Source organism: Saccopteryx leptura, chromosome 5 (assembly GCF_036850995.1).
Source record: "Saccopteryx leptura isolate mSacLep1 chromosome 5, mSacLep1_pri_phased_curated, whole genome shotgun sequence".
NCBI lineage: Eukaryota > Metazoa > Chordata > Mammalia > Chiroptera > Emballonuridae > Saccopteryx > Saccopteryx leptura.
Window position 1 is genome coordinate 67,811,542 of NC_089507.1, and position 22,663 is coordinate 67,834,204.

Here is a 22,663-nt window from a genome sequence, read left to right on the forward strand (position 1 = left end):
CATTCCATGCCTCTGTTTTAAAACATGTTTAATCAGTACAGAAAATACAAATAAACATATTAGCCAGAATATTTTTAAGTCACCAAACGTATAAGAAAAAGAGATTGATAGAGGGAAAATCCACTAAAACCGTAGAATATTTATACAAAATTTTTGACAAGTAAATGCTAAGATGGAATAAAAAGTTTAAGGGCTACATTGAAAGAAAGTCTTGTGGGGAAGAAGCTGGGAAAAGTTAATCATTTGTCTAATATATGGGTTTGACCCCAAGTGAAGGAGAAATGGAAGGAAATTGAATGAAAGAACTGTAGACTACAGTGCAGCCTAGAAAATTCAGCAAGGCCATGAAAGAGAGCTCTAGCCTAAAGCTGGCTCAGCTCTCCCTCCTGGTCTGGTCTGGAAGCAGTCAAGGAAAGAAAGCATGGCCTGGCCATTGTACTCAAAACAGCCTGGTACTGGCATAAGAACAGGCATATAGATCAATGGAACAGAACAGAGAACCCAGAAATAAACCCACAGTTCTATGGACAACTGATATTTGACAAATGAGGTAAGGAAATACAATGGAGTAAAGACAGCCTCTTTAATAAATGGTGTTGGGAAAATTGGACAGATACCTGCAAAAAAAAATGAAACTAGACCACCAACTTACACCATTCACAAAAATAAACTCAAAATGGATAAAAAGACTTAACTGTAAGCTGTGAAACCATAAGCATCTTAGAAGAAAACATAGGCAGTAAGCTCTCCAACATCTTTCGGAGCAATATATTTGCTGATTTATCTCCACAGGAAGTGAAATAAAAAACAGGATAAACAAATGGGACTATATCAAACTAAAAAGCTTTTGCACAGCTAAAGACAATAAGAACAGAATAAAAAGACAAACTACACAATGGGAGAACATATTTGGCAATACATCTGATAAGGGGTTAATAACCAAAATTTATAAAGAACTTGTAAATCTCAACACCAGGAAGACAAACAATCCAATCAAAAAAATGGGAAAAAGAAATGAATAGACACTTCTCCAAAGAGGACATACAGATGGCCAATAGGGCATATGAAAAAATGCTCAACATCACTAATCATCAGAGAAGTGCAAATTAAAACCACAATGAGATATCACCTCACACCAGTCAGAATGGCGCTCATCAACAAAACAACACAGAATAAGTGCTGGCGAGGATGTGAAGGAAAGGGAACCCTCCTGCACTGCTGGTGGGAATGCATATTGGTGCAGCCTCTGTGGAAAACAGTATGGAGATTCCTCAAAAAATTGAAAATCGAACTGCCTTTTGACCCAGCTATCCCACTTTTAGGAATATACCCCAAGAACACCATAGAACTGCTCCAAAAGGAGAAATGCACCCCCATGTTTGTGGCAGCATTATTCACAATAGTGAAGATCTAGAAACAACCCAGGTGTCTGTCAGAGGACTAGTGGATTAAAAAACTTTGGTACAAAAAAAAAAAACAAAAAAAAAAACTTTGGTACATTTATACTATGGAATACTACTCAGCCATAAGAAATTATGACATCGGATCATTTACAATAACATGGATGGACCTTGATAACATTATACGGAGTGAAATAAGTAAATCAGAAAAAACTAAGAACTATATGAATCCATACATAGATGGGACATAAAAATGAAACTCAGAGACATGGACAAGAATGTGATGGTAATGGGGGTGGGGGTGGGGGGATGGGCAAGGAAGGAGGGAGAGGGAGTGGGGGGAGGGGAGAGGCACAAAGAAAACCAGATAGAAGGTGACAGAAGACAATTTGACTTTGGTTGAGGGGTATGCAGCATAATCAAATGTCAAAATAATCTGGAGATGTTTTCTCTCAACATATGTACCCTGATTTATCAATGTCACTGCATTAAATTTAATAATAATAATTTTTAAAATGTTAAAAAATAAAAAAAAAATAAAAAAGAAAGTATGGCCTGGGATCAAATTTAACAATGAATTTCAAAGCAAGTGGCCAGAGTACTTGGTCAATTACACTCCCATAGTTTGAGGTCCATGAGGCACATTCTCATGGCTGATACCTATAGTGAGCTTTTATGGCACAGATGATACAACTAAGGTTAAGGCAGCAGATAAATATTAAATCAGAGGAAGAATGGCAGGGGCCAAGTCAATTTTTTTTCTAATAATTCAGAAGTAAATACTTTTTGTTTTATATGGATTCCTGATGCTGGGTAGTATAAAAATTACAGCCATTGCCTAACTTTTTCAGATTAAACCTGAGTAAAAATTAGTTTCCAGATCCAATTCCAACATGTGTGTAGAAGATTTCTCACAGCAATAAGAAATTCTTGAACACCTGCAGCATCTAAAAAGTCAACTCAATTCTAGCACTATCTACCAGGAGATAGAATATGATTCCACAGGTTAAGTGCCCAATCCCATGAGACCATCATCCACTTCAAATGCCATTTGCAAGCCCAGGTTGCTACTTGTGCTTCTGACTTACAGGCTATAAATTAGAGATTCCTCATAACTCTATCTTTGGTTTGATTAATCTGCTAAAATGGTTCACAGAATTCAAGAAAGCCAGTAATAATTTATTATAAAGCATATTATGGGTATGAATCAACAGCCAGATGAAGAGATACATATGACAAGGTTCCAAATTAAGGAACTTCTGTCTTTATAGAGTTTAGGGTCCAACATGGTAGCACATAAAAGTGTTCTGGTTCCCCATTGTGAAAATTTTCACAAAAAGGCCTATGTGGTGCCCTTTTGGGTTTTTATGGAGGCTTCATTACATAGTTGTGATTAACTAAGTCATTAACCATTGGTGATTAATTCAACTTTAAATTACTTTCTCTTCCTCGAAAATCAGGGGATTGGACTGTTTCAATCTTCTAAGTACATGGTTTGCTCTTACTGGCAACCAATCCCCACCCTTGGGTAGGGTCCAAAAGTTACCTCATTGACATAAGAAATGCCATTGTTGTTCTCATCACTTAGGAAATTCCAAAAGTTTTGGGAGCTGTGAGCCAAGAACTGTGGATAAATACCAAATATAGCTGAGAAATATATATTTCTGCCACCCAAATGACCTGAGGAAAGAGTAAAAAATGGAGTCACTATAGTCAAGCTAATGAAACTACTAAAATCAGAGTGAGGTGAAACATGAGGAATCTGAGAACTTAAATTTTTCTTTTTTATTTATTGATTTTAGTGAGAGAAAAATGGGGAGAGAGAGAGAAACATAGATTTGTTTCTGTAATGTGCCTTGATCAGGGATCGAACCAGCAGCCTCTGTGCATTGGGATGATGCACTAACCAATCAACTTATTCAGCCAGGAAGAACTTAAATTTTTGAACTTTCCAGTTGTGTATCAATGCCTGGATATATACAAATCCAACAGATAACAATTCTAAACAACTTGGGAAAAAATATTCCATTGTCCAGACCACTAGACATTTGAAAGATTACTATCTCAGACCAATCCAGAAACTAAGAATGCAAGAATTATTCTCCTCAAGAATGTACATTTTACAAACTCATAGAAACAGAGATCAAAGTATGGTATTCAGAGGGAAGAAGATGGGGATGGGTGAAAAAGGTTATGGGGAATATAGCAAATAATATTGTGATAAGTTTGAATGGTAACAGGAACACCTGAAACTAATATAACGAATGTAATACTGTAAGCAAATTATATTTAAAAAAATTTTTAAAGGTTTAAAATGTGCTTTTTACTATAAAAACTCTCAACTTTTCTTTTTTTGGGAACACTCTGGGTATTGCCAGGTAGTATTTCCCAAATTGCAATTCACTTAAGACCCTTGAATAAAACTTTGTACTTTCACAGAGAACAGACTGATGGCTGCCTGAAGGGAGGGAGGGTTGTGGGACTGGGTAAAAAAGGTGAAAGGATTAAGGAGTACAAATTAGTAGCTATAAAATAGTCACAGAGATGTAAAGTATAGCATTTTGACTATAGTTAATAATATTGCAATAACTAAGCATGGTACCAGATGGGTACTGGAAATATCAGGGGAAATACTTTGTAAAGACAAATGATTGTCTGACCACTACGTGTACATCTGAAACTAATACAAAATAAAATTAAAAATAAACTCTAATTGAAAAATAAAATTTTAAAACTTTGTCATCTAATTCTAGTAAAGCCTCCTGAACCATTAATGCTCAATTAACAAATAAATACATATTTCTTATAAATTACGATATCACACTGATCACCTTCTTCTCCCCTTTCCAATTCCCTTAACTGTGTCTGTTTCCCATCCTAAGGTAAAAAGAATCACTATGACATTTAATACCAAAGCCAGGGTAATAATCACACTGTCATGATGTCAGTTCCAAATTTGTAATTCTTAGGTGTAGTCTTCCATTGTCAAGCCCTCATATCAGAGCCTAAATAAGCTACTCCTATTATAACTCCCCTGATTTCCCATTCAAGTTTTAGAAATCAAGGTCCAGAGTTTGAACAATATTCCGTTGTGTTCTCATGCAATATACTGCTCACAAAAATTAGGGGATATCTCAAAATAAATATGAAGTGATAAAAAAGAAGCATTTGCTTTCTTTTTATTAAACAGGAACATCAGAAAAGCAAATGACAAGTCAAAGAAAGTTTGATTATGCAAATGAGACACAAAACCAACTTTTATTTCACTGGTGAAAATGCACTATACAAAAGGCTAAAAGTTCACTTTCCCTGACTCCTAATTTTTGTGAGCAGTGTAATTTTTACACAGGTGATACTTAATAGCTATATTATCCAACTGATATAGAAAAGAGTGGTACAACATTTAAGGCAAGAAAGTAGGACGATCAGTGAATGTTCTTAAAATTCCTCTTGCAATTAACTGTCTCTATGAAGGTTGCTTCCTAAGCCTGAATGTACATATTCTAAGACTGTTTTCTTTCACTCCAGATTTCCATTACTTTTGATTCTTGACTCATTGATTCAATACCTACTATACCACCCATTAGGTGTGATGCTTTCTTATTTTTATATACTATAGAGCACTTTTCCACTGTTTAAAACATTTATTATAATCTCTTTAGATTCCATTTTAGAACTGAGCTCTGGAAGTTTTTGATCCAGCCACTTTAAGCCCCATTTAAAAAGAAAATAGCATAACTTTTTCATATGAAGATAATCTGTAAGCAGAGAAGGCAAATATTAAAAATCTCATTTTATATCATTGGAAGGAATGTTGAAGATAAAAAATAAGCTAAAATATGTTGAAAGTCCTGGTTTCAAAATGTCTCAGTAGCAAGACAGTAAGAGTAGTGTGTTGGCTAACAGCTCCTGTACTGAGGTATGATTGGATTCAAATCTTCATGTATATCAATATATTTGCTAACTCTGTGATGACCTGGGATGAGAAAATAGGCACAGTGATATTACCCACTTCCTAGAATGGTTTACATGAATTAAACAAAAAAATCCTATACAGGAGTTTGGCATGATCCTAGCACATTGTATTAAATATTCATTTGTTGTTGTTAGTGTATAAAGCACTTCATTACAATGTGACCTACAGTGTTCAATAGAAGGTAGCTATTATTGTCCTTATAAGAACATGTATAGTTGTCAAGCCAGATATTCTCATTTGGAATTATAAAACTATAGTCTCTATATTAAGTCTCCATTTTCGAAGCTATAGTCCAACCATTTATTCTGCCATCTAGAAATTATATCTGGTTTATATCTGGTTGATGAGGGGTGGAAACAAGAGTCTAGCAGATATGCCACGCTAGATAAATGTGCAGGACTTTAGTAGCTAGCTGCCAGGGAAAGTGTTAGTTAGAGAGTCAAAATGGAGTTTTTAGATAATCAAAAGGATGCCCTCAAGGTTTATCCAAGACACAAATAGCAGGATTCCCTTCTTTCTTGTGGCTAAGCAATATTCCATTTTGTGTATATATATATATATATATCACATTTTCTTTACCTATTCATCCATTGATGGAAATTGAGGTCATTTTCATATCTTGGCTATTGTGAATAATATAATGAACAATGAAAGTGCAGATATCTCTAAGAGATCCTGATTTTAATTATTTTGGATATATACCCAGAATAGGATTGCTGGATCATATGGTAGTTCTGTTATTTATTTTTTGAGGAATCTCCATACTACTTAATTTTATCTAAAAATATTAGTGCTCTTAAGTACGTACTTAATAAACATTTGCACTGTTCAGATTTGAGCACTGGACTATTCTAATTGCTTTAATAGTGACTTGACTGTGTATAGATATCTTCTCTTTATTCTGACCACAATCAAATCAGCCACATTTACATAATAGCCAGGCAGTGGAGAGAACTAAATTCCGATTCCTTTTCTCTGCAACTGAAGAAATACACTTAAACTTTCTTCTTTTACATATAAAAGTAGAGTAGAAAGAAGAAAAAAGCATGTCTAATTGGCCTTTTATTTTTTCTGTATTTTTAGTCATTTTTTAAAAATTCATTGTATAATGGGCACTGGGTTGTAAACTAAGAATACAAAGGTGAATACATAATACATGGTTCCTGCCTTAAGGAGTTCTTAGTCTATTAAGGGAGAAAAATCTACAAACATAGCTGTAGTCTTATTTTAAAAAAGACAATGATAGTTAATATTTAATGAATCTTAAGTATGTGCCAAGTTCTGTGCTAAGCATTCGGCATGTATTATTTAATTATTTTTTGCATAATAAAATAGTCATTAAGGAAATAGCACCATTATCCATATTTCATAGATGAAGGCATTGAAGCCTAGAGGGTTTGTGTGACTTGACCGAAGTCACACAGCTCAAAATGAGTTGGGAACAGAAGTGGTATTTGAATTTTGGTGGCCTGACTTTAGGTCCCATGACCTTAACTATTAGATATACTGCATGCAAGAATAAAAATAGCAATACACAATGCTATGAAGACATAAGTCAAAGCAATTGGACAGCAGAGATGGCCATCTGTTCTTGTTTGTTTGGAACAGTCTATTTTACACGTTTCCCTAGGTCATTTTTAATAGTGACCTTCAAAATGTCTCATGAGAATGATAATTATATGGTCATCCTATTTACAGAGAGGGTTGCATTTGAGTCTATATCTAAAAAAACAAGTGGGAGTTTGCCAGGTGAAGAATGAGAGGTTTAGGGAGAAAGGAGGCTGCTTTAGGCGAAGGGGATACAAAGCACCAACGTGAGGAAATGGAGCGTAGCACAGAAAGGAGGGGCTCAAGCAGGAGCAAATGCCTGTGGGCAGATCCCAGCCCATGATTAATGAGCGCAAATATTCTCTACACCACAGCCAGGGTAAGCTTTAAAAATAAATGAGTTATACCAGTCCTCTGACAAAACCCTAATATTGTTTTTTATTACTCTTAAAGTTTGAATTCCTTATCATGACATATAGGGTCCTATATGACCAGCTTTGCCCACTCCCCTGACCCACAATATACCCCCCTTCCCCACACTGACTGTGCTCCAGCCTTACTCTATCCTCTGTGGCCAGCTTCAAGACCTTCCATGTGATTTCCCAATTCCTCAGACAGGAACATTCCTGTCCAGAGCAGTCGTGCCCATTCCCTAGTGCCACTAATTATCTACCACTTTTTTAATGTCCCTTGTAGCTTCATTTCATCATTTAACTATTTTGTGCATTTATTTTTTTCTATTTATTGGTCATCTCATTCTGACGTTAGAATGTGAGCCCTTGAAAACAAGAGTTTTATCACCCTGGCTGTTTGGCTCAGTGGTAGAGCACAAGCTGGCATATGGAAATTCTAGTTGGATTCCTGGTCAGGGCACACTGGAGAAGCAACCATCTGCTTCTCCACTCTTCCCCCTTCCTTTCTCTCTCTCTCTCTCTCTCTCTCTCTGTTTCTCTCTCTCTCTCTCTCTCTCTTTCCTCTTCCTCTCTCACAGGCATGGCTCATTTGAGCAAGTTGCCTTTGGGCACTGAGAATGGTGCCATGGCCTTGCTTCAGGTGCTAAAATAGCTCAGTTGCCAAGCAACAAAACAATGAGTCCAGACGGGTAGAGCATTGTCCCCTATGGGCTTGCCCAGTGGATCCTGGTTGGGGAGCATATGGGAGGTTGTCTCTCTGCCTCCCTGCCTCTCACTAAAAAAAAAAAAAAAAAAAGAGTCTTATCTGTCATGTTTACAAATATATTGTTCCTACCAGCACAGTGACCTGCAACATACAGGTGTTTTATGAACTTTAACTGAATGAATGAAATGTTAGGTACCATACTGAATGTAAGACACCTCCTAAAAACCTTGCATTTTTTTTTTTGTATTTTTCTGAAGTTAGAAACGGGGAGGCAGTTAGACAGACTCCTGCATGCGCCTGACCAGGATCCACCCGGCATGCCCACCAGGGGGTGCTGCTCTGACCATCTGGGGCATTGCTCTGTTGCAACCAGAGCCATTCTAGCACCTGAGGCAGAGGCCATAGAGCAGCGATTTTCAACCTGTGGGTCGTGACTCTGGCGGGGGTTGAATGACCAAAACACAAGGGTCACCTAAAGCCATTGGAAAATACATATTTATTATACAATACATTTTTAAATAAAATATGTATTTCCGATGGCTTTAGGTGACCCCTGTGTTTTGGTCATTCGACCCCCACCAGGGTCGCAACCCACAGGTTGAGAACTGCTGCCATAGAGCCATCCTCAGCGCCCGGGCCAACTTTGCTCCAATGGAGCCTTGGCTACAGGAGGGGAAGAGAGAGACAGAGAGGAAGGAGAGGAGAAGGGGTGGAGAAGCAGATGGGTGCCTCTCCTGTGTGCCCTGGCCGGGAATCAAACCGGGGACTCCTGCATGCCAGGCCGACGCTCTACCACTGAGCCAACCGGCCAGGGCCAGAACTTGCATTTTTGAAGAAGATGAAAACAGAGGGTAATGCCTAACACATAGGAATGGTCCTCTAATGTTAAATTCGAAGGCACGGGTGGAAAAGAGACTCTTCTAAATACTATAGTCTTTACCTGATGATATATTGTTTCAGCTACCATGTTACTTCTATACCCATTAATAAAAACAACTACTACAGCTACAGCAATCACTGCTACAACCTGTTATGTTATATGCCAAGTACTTTACATACATTATTAGCAAGTTTTTTATTTTTTTGGAGTAGTAATGTCTTTTATTCCATTAAGACTTACCTAGGACATAAATATTGAAATTTAAAAATTGCTACATATATAGTTCCTAGTGTGCCTATGAGAATAGTAAAAGAATGCAAAAAAAAACACTTCTCTTTTGAGAAGTATTACCCAATTTTAAATATTATATATGTTAACATAATTTCCACTCTCAGTAAGCCAACAAAGACATAATTATCTTTAGTGTACTTTTAGGTAGAATATTTTAAACACTTACTAAGTAAATTTCAAAACAGACTGGCAGGCATATAAACAAAAAGGTGAAAAGTTTTAAGGGCACATAATATACAAGAGGATATATAAAACTTACCTGGGAGCATTATCGAAATAAGAACTGCCCATTAAGATAATGAAAATTAGAAAAATCCCAGAAAACAGAAAATACATTAAGAAGCAAACAAAACACATTAGGAAAAGCATAAGAGTTTTTTTATGAATTTTAATTCTTTCCCTCAGCCTTGGTTTTAGTTGCTAGTGTACTTTTTAAAGGTTAAAAACTAAAGTTATTTTCTCATTAACTTTATTCTTTTTTGTTGGCAGACATCAGTTCTCTCTTTTCCAGGACCTGTACTTCAGAAATACATAGAACTAAAATGAATATGTTGGTTATATTCCCCTGATAGTACTTATGCACACATTAGCATCACAATGAAGTCAAAATAGTTTAGGGTACAAGGTATTTTACTTACAGAAAAAAAATGTAAAGGAAAAAGGTATTCTGGGATATTGACATTCTGAGAATTTTTCTCATAATTGTCATATAAACATTTCTATTAAAAAATTCAAGTATAGAAGTGACGTCAGAGAAATGGCATCATGAGGGGTGCTCCCGATATCTCCCCTTGAAATTTTAACAAATTCAACAAATAAAGATCTCAGGAGCACCTGAAATATACACACACCAGACTAATGTATGATTGGGCAAAAAAGTGGCTGAATATATTATATAATCCACTCTAAAGGAAATAAGACAGAGAATGGAATTTTTTACTTTCCTGAGGAAGGGCTGCTTTCGCCTGAAGCCAAGCCAAGTAGAGGATCGGAGGCAGAGGGAGGAAGCTGGGTTAGGGTAGATGATCAAACAGAAAAAAGACCATGCTAGCTCTGCCTAAGATCGCGGACGCAGGGCAAGCATGGGTGGCAGGCTCCAACAAAGGTTTCTGGTACAGGGTGCCCATCAGAGCCAGCTCCAGCATTGGCGCCAGCAGCTTTGTGCACTCCCAGCTCTGCAATCCCAGGCAGTGTGGAGTGGCTCCACCTGGCACCACTGGCGTGGGCGTGCACATGAATAGGCTAGAGGGCATAGCCCAATATTATCAGTGATAGACATCTGCATGGGCCATTGCCAGCATCTTTGTGCATTCCCAGTTCCACCACCAGCACGGGTCATGCCCAAATGCCGAAATCTCTGGGCCTGGGACTATCTGGGCAAGGTGCCTCCACAGGTCTGCATTCCCGGCTCTGATTGAGATCTCAGGTGCTGTGTGCCTAAGTGGATGGGTGCAAGCCTCCGTGTGCATGGCTAAAGGCATGAGGCTGGGCACACACATGGCTTGCTGCAGGCTACCAAACAGGGCACACGGGAGAAACCTGTGGAGATTAGACCCACCAAGCGCTGAGGCGTACTAGATATGCCTGGGGGCCCTTAGAAAGGCACCTGATCTGCAATCGGCTCCTGCCCCATGGCACACTGAGAGATGCTAGACCTGTCCACCAGCCCTTAGAAAGGCACTAGATTGGCAATCAGCTCCCAGCCCTGCCTGCTCTTGTTGGCAGCTCTGGTTGGCACAGCCTTACCCAGAATTGTACTTTGAGCAGTGCTAGAGGAAGGACCTGGCTGCTCTTAGAGCATCTTGCTCTACAAGCAGTGGCTGGTGTAAGCCTCACAGCTAAGTCCCCAGGCTGCTAGCTCAGGTGGGAGAGATGTGGAGAAAGGCACCTAGAAAACTGAGTCTCCCATTGTCAGAGCCTCCAACTGACACAACAGCAAACCTTTGTCCAAGAGCCCCACAGGGACAAAAATGTAGTACAGTGCCACCTGTCAAAAAAAGGAAGAAGCTGCCTCTCAAAACCAGAAAAAAAAATTAATTTTTATAACTTCTTTTTCTTTTTTTTCCATTTTGGTCATTTTATCTTCTTTCCTTTATATTCTTTCCTTTTCCTTTTGAACTTAATTATCCATAGTTGTTACATTTTTCATTCTTGTTTTTTATGAGGGTTTCATTTCAAAAACATTTTCTTTTTTTCTTTTTTTTCTCTCATTAAATCATTTGTCAACAAATTATTATATTTTGGATTCATATTTTTCTTTGTGACATTTTGCATGTTTTTACCTCATTTTTAATCATTTTGTCATCTTTCCTCAGTTCCTGTTCCTTGTTCTCTCTAGTTTTTGTTCCACTTATCATTATAGAATTTTCAGTTTTTCACTGTATCTTTTCAATTTTTCACTTTATTTTTTAATTATCTATTACTGTTATTAACAATGCCACACTCAAATGTCATTAAGGAAAAAAAGCCAAATATTATGGATACAAAAGACAGAAATGTAGCTTAGATAGATGATGAAAAATCTCTAGAAAAAAATCAATTGCTTGAAAACCTTAAAGTTAAATGACAGAGAATTAAATATTGAAATCCTAAAAATACTCAGGGAAATACAAGAAAGCACAGAAAGGTAATGTAGAGAGGTCAAAAAACAATTTAATGAACAAAATAAATACTTCACTAAGGAAATTGAAACTATAAAAAGGGACTAAACAGTAATAAAAAAAAACTCAATTCATGAACTGAAAAATGAGGTGACAAGCATAGCTAATAGAACAGACCAGATAGAGGAGAGTATTAGTGACATAGAAGACAGGCAACTAGAGATGAAATACAGAGAGAAGAGGAGAGAGACTCACAAATTTTTTAAAAAATGAGAAAGCTCTACGTGAATTGTCTGACTCCATTAGAAAGAGCAACATAAAAGTAATGGGTATATCAGAAAAAGAAGAGAGAAAAATAGAATGGAGAACATATTCAAATAATCGATAAGAACTCTCCAAGCCGGTGTAAAGAATTAGAGCCTTGAATCCAAGAAGCAAACAGAACATCGAGTTATCTTAACCCAAACAGAACTACTCCAAGATACAACATAATGAAATTATCACAAACAAATGACAAAGAAAAAATCCTCAAGGCAGCCAGAGAAAAGAAGAATACAACACATAAAGGAAGGCCCATTAGACTACCATCAGAAAATTCAGCAGAAACTCTAATAGCCAGAAGACAGTGAACCCCAATATTTAAACTACTGAAAGAGAGGAATTTCCAGCCAAGAATACTATAACCAACAAAGCTAACCTTCAAATACTAAGGGGAAATAAAAACATTCACAGATACAGAAAAGATGACAGAATTTATCACCAGAAAACCCCCACTTCAGGAAATACTACAGGGGGTTATCGAACCAGATACAAAGAACAAAACAAAACAAAATCACAAGTAAAAGCTCCAGCAAGATCACAATAAAAACAAGATTAATCTGTGACAACAAAAACAAAAAAGGAGAGAGGACAAAGATTAACAGTAGTAAAGGAGGATGGAGTGCAGAAGCATTCATGAGGTAACATACCACAATGAACATGATATATATCCTTTTTATTACCTAATGGTAACCATGCCTGAAAAAAAAAACTACAGAAACACATGGCTTAAAAAAAATAAGAAACAGAAGAGAGAAGTATGGAATACAACTAAACAAAAACAAATGACAGAAAAAACAAAAGAGACAACTCAAACAAGATACAGAGCTATCAGAAAGCAACATATAAAATGGCAAATGAAAACCCTCAAGTCTCAATAATTACATTAAATGTAAATGGATTGAACTCATCAATAAAAGGACACAGAGTAACAAAGTGGATCAAAAAAGAAAATCCAACTGTATGCTACCTTCAAGAAACACATCTAAGCTACAAGGATATAAACAAATTCATAGTGAAAGGCTGGAAAACAATTCTCCAAGCAAATAATATCCAAAGAAAAGCAGATGTATCCATACTCATATCTAATAATGCTGACTGCAAGACAGCAAAGGTAATCAGAAACAAAGATGGTCATTTCATAATGATAAAGGGGAGATTGAATCAAGAAGACATAACACTTCTTAATATATATGCACCAAACCAAGGAACACCAAAGTATGTAAGACATCTACTAACTGATCTAAAAATAAAAACTGACAGAAATGCAATCATACTTGGAGACTTCAATATACTGCTGATAGCACTAGATTGTTCATCCAAACAGAATATCAATTTTAAAAATTGACCTTAAATGAAACACTAGAATAATTGGATATCATAGACATCTACAAGATACTCCATCCTAAAATGCCAGAGTATACACTTTTCTCCAGTATACATGGAACAGTCTCAAAAATTGACCATATGTTGGGCCACAAAACTAACATCACCAAATTCAGAAAGATTGAAATTATACCAAGCATATTCTCTAACAACAAAGCTTTGAAACTAGAATTCAACTGCAAAAAAGAAGTAAACAAACCCACAAAAATGTAGAAACTAAACAACATACTTTTAAAAAATGAATGGGTCAAAAAAGAAATAAAAGCAGAGATCAAAAGATATATACAGACAAATGAAAATGACAATACGAGATATCAGAATCTCTGGGATGCAGCCAAAGCAGTAATGAGGGAAGTTCATATCACTACAGGCTTATATGAAAAACAAGAGAGAGCCCAAGAAAACAACTTAACATCACATTTTAAGGAACTAGAAAAAGAACAAAGGCAACCCAAAAACAACAGAAAAAAGGAAATAATAAAAATCAGAGCAGAAATAAATGAAATAGAAAACAGAAAAACTATAGAAAAAAATCAATAAAACAAGGAGCTGGTTCTTTGAAAAGATCAACAAAATTGATAAACCATTGGCAAGACTCACTAAGAAAAAATGGGAAAGGACTCATATAAGCAAAATCCAAAATGAAAGAGGAGAAATCACCACAGATATAATAGATATACAAAGAATTATCATAGAATACTATGAAAAACTATATGCCACCAAATTTAACAATCTAGAAGAAATGGATAAATTCCTAGAACAATACAATCTTCCTACACTAAGTCATAAAGAAGCAGAAAGCCTAAACAGACCAATAAGCAGGGAGGAAATAGGAACAACTATCAAAAACCTCCCAAAAATAAAAGTCCAAGGCCAGACAACTATACTAGTGAATTCTATCAAACATTCAAAAAAGATTTGGTTCCTATTCTACTCAAAGTCTTCCAAAAGAAAAGAAGCAATACTTACAAACATATTTTACGAGGCCAACATAATCTTCATACCAATACCTGTCAAGGACAACACAAAAAAGAAAACTACAGACCAATATCTCTAATGAATACAGATGCTAAAATCTTAAACAAAATACTTGCAAATCAAATACAACAACACATTAAAAAAATAATTCATCATGATCAAATGGGATTCATCCTAGAATCACAAGGATAGTTCAACATACGTAAAGCCGTTAACATAATACACCATATCAATAAAACAAAGAACAAAAGCATATGATCCTATCAATAGATGCAGAAAAAGCATTCAATAAAATACAACATCATTTTATGTTTAAAACACTCAACAAAATGTGTATAGAAGGAAAATATCTCAACATAATAAAGTCCATTTATAACAAACCATCAGCTAATGTCATATTAAATGGCAAAAATCTGAAAACTTTTCCTCTAAAATCAGGAACAAGACAAGGCTGCCTTCTGTCTCCACTCTTATTCAATGCAGTGCTAGAAGTTCTAGCCAAAGCTATCAAACAAGAGGAAGAAATAAAAGGCATTCATATTAGGAAAGAAGAAGTAAACATTTCACTTTTTGCACATAATATAATCCTATACATCGAAAACTCCAAAGACTCCACAAAAAGACTAATAGAAACAGTAAACCAATACAGTAAGGTCGCAGGACACAAATTTAATATACAGAAGTCTATTGCCTTTTTATATGCCAACAATGAAAATTCAGAAAATGAATTCAAAAAAAGAATTCCTTTTAGGGTTGCAACAACAACAACAAAATACCTAGGAATAAACATAACAAAGAATGTAAAGGACCTATATAATGAAAACTATAAAGTATTGTTAAAGGAAATCAAAAAAGATACAATGAAAAGGAAAAATATTCTTTGTTCTTGGATAGGAAGAATAAATATAGTTAAAATGACCATATTACCCAAAGCAATATACAAATTTAATGCAATCCAATCAAAATACCAACGTCATTTTTTAAAGAAATGAAACAAAAAATCATCAGGTTTATATAGAACTATAAAAAAACCCGAATAGCCAAAGTAATCCTAAGAAAAAAGAACAAAGCTGGAGCATTATTAAACCTGACTTCAAATTATATTATAGAGCCATGATAATCAAAACAGCATGGTATTGGCAGAAAAATAGAAACTCAGACGAATGGAACAGAATGGAGAGCCCAGAAATAAAACCACATATATATGGTGAAATTATCTTTGATAAAGGAGTCAAAACACACAATGGAGAAAAGAAAGCCTCTTGAATAAATAGTGCTGGGAAAACTAGAGTCATGTGAAAAAGAATGAAACTCAACTACAGTTGGCCCCCTTATACTAAAATTAATTCAAAATGGATCAAAGACCTAAATATAAGATCTGAAACAATAAATTACATAGCAGAAAACATAGGTACATTAGTACTAAACTCTACATAGTACTAAACTCTTGGACCTTAGCCATAAAGAACATTTTATGAATTTGACTCCAAAGGCAAGGGAAGTGAAGGCAAAGATAAATGAATGGGACTACATCAAACTAAGATGCTTTTGCAGAGCAAAAGAAACGGACAACAAAACAAACAGCCAACTAAATGGGATATGATATTTTCAAACAAGCTCAGATAAGAGCCTAATATCCAAAATATACAAAGAACTCACAAAACTCAACAACAAACAAGCAAACAATCTAATAAAAAAATGAGAAGACATGAACAGACATTTCTCCCAGGAAGAAATACAAATGGCCAACAGATATATGAAGAGATGTACATCTTTACTAGCTATTAGAGAAATGCAAATCAAAACTGCAATGAGATACCACCTCACACCTGTTAGATTAGTTATTATTAACAAGACAAGTAACAAGTGTTGGAGGGACTGTGAAAAAAAAGGAACCCTCATTCAGTGTTCATGGGAATGTAAAGTAGTACAACCATTATGTTAGAAAGTATGGTGGTTCCTCAAAAAATTAAGAGTAGAACTACCACATGACCCAGCAATCCCTCTACTGCATATATACCCCCGAATCTCAAAAACACTGGTACGTAAAGACACATGCAGCCTCATGTTCATTGCAACATTGTTTATAGTGACCAAGACATGGAAACAACCAAAACAGCCCTTCAATAGATGACTGGATAAAGAAGATGTGGTACATATATACTATGGAATACTACTCAGCCATAAGAAATGATGACATAGGATCATTTACAACAACATGGATGGACCTTGATAACATTATACTGAGTGAAATATGTAAATCAGAAAAAAACTAAGAACTGTATAATTCCATATATAAGTGGGACACAAAATTTGAGACTCATGGACATAGATAAGAGTACAGTGGTTACCAGGGGGAGAAGAAGGGTAGAGAAAGAGGGTGTTGGGGAGGGGAAGGGCATAAAGAAAACCAAATAAAAGGTGATGAAGGGCAATTTGACTTTGGATGATTGGTATACAACATAATCAAATGTCAAAATGATCTGGAGATGTTTTCTCTGAATCTATGTACTCTAATTGATCAATGTCACCCCATTAAAATTAATTGTCTAAATAAAAAATAATAAAGTAGAATGTGACCCAGGGGAAAAAATTTTCAGATATAACAAAATAATTTCAATAACGAACCCCTTTTGGATGGCTTTTTATTCTTTAAATACTGAGGCATCAACATAAAAGCACAGATAATGACTGAGCATCTGTTTCATGTATAACACTATCTTTAGATTCTATGGATACAAAGAATTTTAGACAGAAGCTAAATATCCAGGGCAACACACAAAACATATATGGATATGCAATAAATAGCAAATTAACTATAGGATTTAGATGATAAAGAAATAAGGCATAAAAGGAAAGAATAAAGGCTTTGGGATAAAGCAGATGTTGGTTTACTAGTAGGATAAATTTGGATAGGTTACTTAGCCTTTATTAATAAAATGTTAGTAAGTAATTATAAATAAGAATAAAATACTTCAACAAACAAGTGATGGAGAGGATGTGGAGAAAAAGGAACCCTCATGTACTGTTAGGAAAGCACATCGGTACAGCCACTGTGAAAAGCAGTGCTAAGTTACCTCAAAAAATTTAAAATAAGCCCTCGCTGGTTGGTTCAGTGGATAGAATGTCCACCTGGCATATAAACATCCAGAGTTCGATTCCCAGTCAGCGCACATAGAAGCAACCATCTGTTTCTCTTTCTCTCTCCCCCTCATCCTTCTCTCTCTCTTCCCTCTTGCAGTCAGTGGCTCAACTGGTTCATGTGTCAGCCCCAGGTGCTGAAGATAGCTCAGCTGATTCAAGCATCAACCTCAAACAGGGGTTGCCGGGTGGATCCTGGTTAGGGCGCATGTGGGATTCTGTCTCTCTATCTCCCTTCCTCTCACTTTAAAAAAATATATCTTTTTTTAGTTGAACTTCCTTATGACTCAGCTATGCCACTTCTGGGAATATATCCAAAGAAACCTGAAACTCTAATTTAAAGAATATATGCACCCTTATGTTCACTGCAGCATTATTTACAGTAGCCAATATATGGAAGCAGCCCAAGGGCTCATCAGCAGATGAGTAGATAAAAAAAGCTGTGGTACCTTTACACAGTGGAATATTACTAGGTTGTAAAACAGATGAAAATCTTATCCTTTGCAATAGCATGGATGGACCTGGAGAGCATTATGCTAAGTGACATAAGCCAGTCAGAGAAAGACAAGTACCGTATAATCTCATTGGTATGTGGAATCTAATGAACAAAATGAACTAACAAACAAAATAAAGACAGACTCATAGATAGAGACTGGGCTGACAGCTGTTGGGCTTGGGGTTGAGGGTAGGGGTGGGAGTTGGAGGGATTGAGTACAAAAAGAAAAGTAAGAAGAGGAAAAAACTCATGGCCATGGACAACAATGTGGTGATTACTGGGGCAGGGTAGGGGAAGAGCAGTGGAGGAGGGTATAGAGGAATAAATGGTGATCGATGGAGACTTGGGATGGTGAACACACAATACAGTATACAGGTAATGTGTTGTAGAACTAGGCACCTGAAACCTGCTTAATTTTGTTAACAAGTGTCACCCCAATAAATTCAACAAAAGGGGAAAACAGTGTTGGTTATCCACACAATGTAATATGATTTGGCATTAAAAACCCACAATTGCCTGACCTAGCAGTGGCACAGTGGATAGAGTGTTGACCTGGGATGCTGAGGACTCAGGTTCAAAACCCCAAGGTCACTCACTGGCTTGAGCACAGGTTCACCAGCTTGAGCATGTGATCATAGACATGACCCCATGGTTGCTGGTTTGAGCCCTAAAGTTGCTAATTGAAGCCCAAGGTCACTGGCTTGAGCTCAAGTTCACTGGCTTGAGCAAGTGGTCGCTGATTCAGCTGAAGGCCTCCCCACCCCGGTCACGGCACATTTGAGAAACCAATCAATGAACAACTAAGGAGCTACAACCATGTGTTGATGCTTCTTATTTCTCTCCCTTCCTGTCTGTCTATCCCTGTCTGTCCTGTTTTTTCTCTCCACCTCTCTCTCTTGCAAAAAAACAAAAGAACAATATGTTGATAAATACTGCAACACAGAAAAAAAATAAGAATTAAATACAAAATTAAACCACTTAATATACTTGACATGTAATAAAACAACAACTGCTGGCAGTGGCTATTGTAGGGGCAGTGGATGTCCTTGCTAATTGGCTATCGCAATTAGGTGGTAGGTTGTAGAAGGTGTAAATGGTTTTTAACATGGCCTAGAAAATTTGTCACACTTGAAAAGACAGCATCTTATATACCTGTCACACTATGTTCCCAGGGTGTATGAGAAGCGCCAACAGGCTATGCTGAAATGTGTCTATATCACACACCATGAAAAAATATTCCTCTCTGTTTTCTCAGAGCATTTACCTTAGAAAACTTCTAAGTATTTTCTCATCTCTTTAAAATGTACCCCCCATTTTTTGGCTTTATGACCCAGGAATGTCTTTCTTAGTCAGCTTGGGAGCCACTGTTTTGCAATGCAAACCATCAAGGGAGGTAGTGCCCCCTCTCCCAGTTCCTGTGGCAGAAGCTGACCTCAGCAGGCACTGTCTCCAATTTGTAAAATGCCTTCCCCTCATAAAGCAATGAGAAGTTGGTTTTTCTCTGGATGAACCCAATAAGCTAACAGTCACCCCAATTATCAGGCAAAGGAAGAATGAACTATATGTGAGAAATGAAGCTATCGAGCCCTCTTAAAAACTACATATTATTCATCTTGAAAGCATGTGTAGAATGGGTTGTATCTACTTGGCCACCGAGGTGGGAGGAGTAAATATTTTTCTCTTTTACAATGTCTTAGTATATTGCATTTGATGCTCATTCAATAGTAAAAAGGGTTTATGTTTCTACTATTTAAAAAGAAGAAGAAGAAAATCTAGAGGCCTTATATTCACAAACAAAATTATGGACTTTATTTTCTGTGAAGGGGAAACATACAGTGATAGTGTGAGAATAATGTGAAGCTTCAGCTGTGTGTAGTATGCGTACTAAGTAGTCTGGTTTTCCTGGAATAAGGGCCCCATATAAGTAAGTAATGGGTAAAACTGTGGGAGGCTTCACCATTAGGTGAAGAATTATATCCCATGGGAAAATAGAGTCAAAATAATTTGGAGCAGGGAAGAAACATAGGTAAAGACATAGGGTTTTTTGTTGTTGTTGTTGCTTTTGTTTTTTCGATTTTTCCGAACTTAGAAGTGGGGAGGCAGTCAGACAGACTCCTGCATGTGCCAGACTGGAATCCACTCAGCATGCCCACCAGGGGATGATGCTTTGTCCATCTTGGGCATTGCTCCGTTGCAGCTGGAGCCATTCTAGTGCCTGAGGCAGAGGCCATGGAGCCATCCTCAGCTGCCTGGGCCAACCCTGCTCAAATGGAGCCTTGGCTGCAGGAGGGGAAGAGAGAGACAGAGAAGAAGGAGAGGGGGATGGGTGGAGAAGCAGATGGGCGCTTCTCCTGTGTGCCCTGGCTGAGAATCAAACCCAGGACTTCTACATGCCAGGCTGACGCTACACCACTGAGCCAACCAGCCAGGGCCAAGGCATTGTTTTAAGTAAAGTAATCTAAAAGTATATAAGATGTATTGAAAATGTAAAGACTTGAGAGATCCATAAACCAATTAGGAGACCTTAGCAGAATTCATATAAAGGAAGTGCTCCTAAGAACACTTTCCCTTTAAAAGGCTGAAATACTTTATAAAAATTTCTGTGATTATATTATTTTTTGTTTTGTTGTGTTTTTGTTTTTTGTTTTTAAAAATCAATTTTATTTTAGGCAATTAAGAAGATAACATAATAATTGAACTTTAAAGGCCAGAAAATCTAACCTCACTTTATAGGTGAGGCAACCTGCAAAGCAGCTAGCAGATTTGTCTATCAAGTTTTTATCATTGTTATAGAAATTTTCTCCACTTCATTTTTCTTAAACCCATCTAAAGTAAACCAAATTAACACTTTCACTCTATAAGCTTTGTGTCTGACTTCTACATATTTTTCGAAACCATCAGAAAGGAATTCCGTTTCCAATATTTCTTCAACAAACTTGTTAACATCTTTTTTATCAAATAATTATTAATAATATGCATAGTTTTCTTGATAAACAAGTGGTATCTCAGGTGATACTATTCATTTTGTTTAGTAACAAAGCTAAAATGAGATAAAGGAAACCAAATAAAATATTTAATATTTGAAGTTTAAAACGTTATAAACAAAATAGCATATAAAAGATCTGTAGTTTCTTTTTTTTCCAAATGAGTTATAATAGTTTGTGGAGTTTGGATCTAATAAATAATTCAGTTGAGTATAAAAAATAAACCAAATTATGTTTACTTTTTTAAAAATCTTGTTGAGAAAACTACTCATCATCATCACACTTAACATCCCTGATAAATGCTTTTCATTATTTGACTTCCATTTTTATAAATATAAATTGTACCTACATACAAATTTTTATAATAATCCAATCCAGTCTTCAGAATATTTTTTCTAGAAAGGCTTCTACATTCTATATTTTTCAATAAAATATAAACTATAAGTTATGTGTCTACCTTCCTAAACTTCATTTTTCCCCTTTCCCCACTATTTCATTTCTTGGAAAAAAAATAAAATAGAATGAAATTGATGTGACAATTTTTATATTAAACTTAGCTATGTGTGCAAGAATGTAGAGTGATGGGATTTTGTTTCGAGATTTTTTTTTTCCTTTTGGAATGTGGAACATTAGTTCATCCCTCAATTTTGCCAAGATTTAAACATCTTTCTCTATTTTATATGTCTTGTAGTACCCATAAAGCCTGAGAACATGAAAGGGTAGCACTTCCATGTCTGGGAATATGACAGGAAACATATTATATTAATTTTTTATTTTTTATTTATTTTTTATTGATTTTTAACTTATTGTGTTTATATAGATTCTAGTGTCACCTAAGATGCATCCTCCCCTTCCACTGTGATGATATTCTGACAGCTCATAGAATTCCACTAGACTTTACTGCCCACCCTCCACTTCAGACCCATTTCTTCAAGTCTTATGTTCCCATCATTTGCCTCAACTTACATTCTCATACTCAGCCTGACACCTCTCAGTGGGAGTCCTCATTGGGCTGGCTACCTGGTCTCAGTTTGGGCCTCACCATAGAAAGCTGCCTATTGAATTATGCTTAGCCACCTCCACTGTCCCATTTTACCTTCATGTTTAAGAAATCAGAGTCCAGAGCTTTGAACTCTTGCTATCCTGAGAGGATGAGTCAAAAAGGATTTGTGACTAATTTGATGGAGACAAAGGAGAGAAAGCTAAAGCTGACTTCAATGATTCAAGAGTAAGTGACCATTTAAAAAAAATGTCCTGCTGGCAGAAAGAAATGAGAAAAAAGTCTTGAAGGAAAATGTCATGGACAGGGAAGGAGATTTGAGGAGCATCTCAATGAGATGCCTAAGGAAATACTTTCATGATAAAGCAGAGTATCAATGATTAAGCCCCCATTCAGGGTCAGGAGGAAGAAGTATAACCATCAAGAACTGACAGAGCCAAGGTGGTGAAAGCCAAGGGAAGGAGGAATCGACAGAGCACTAAAAACAATGGCAAGGTCAACAAGAATAAAGACTGATGAAACTCCTCTTTTTCCTGCGTTTAATTT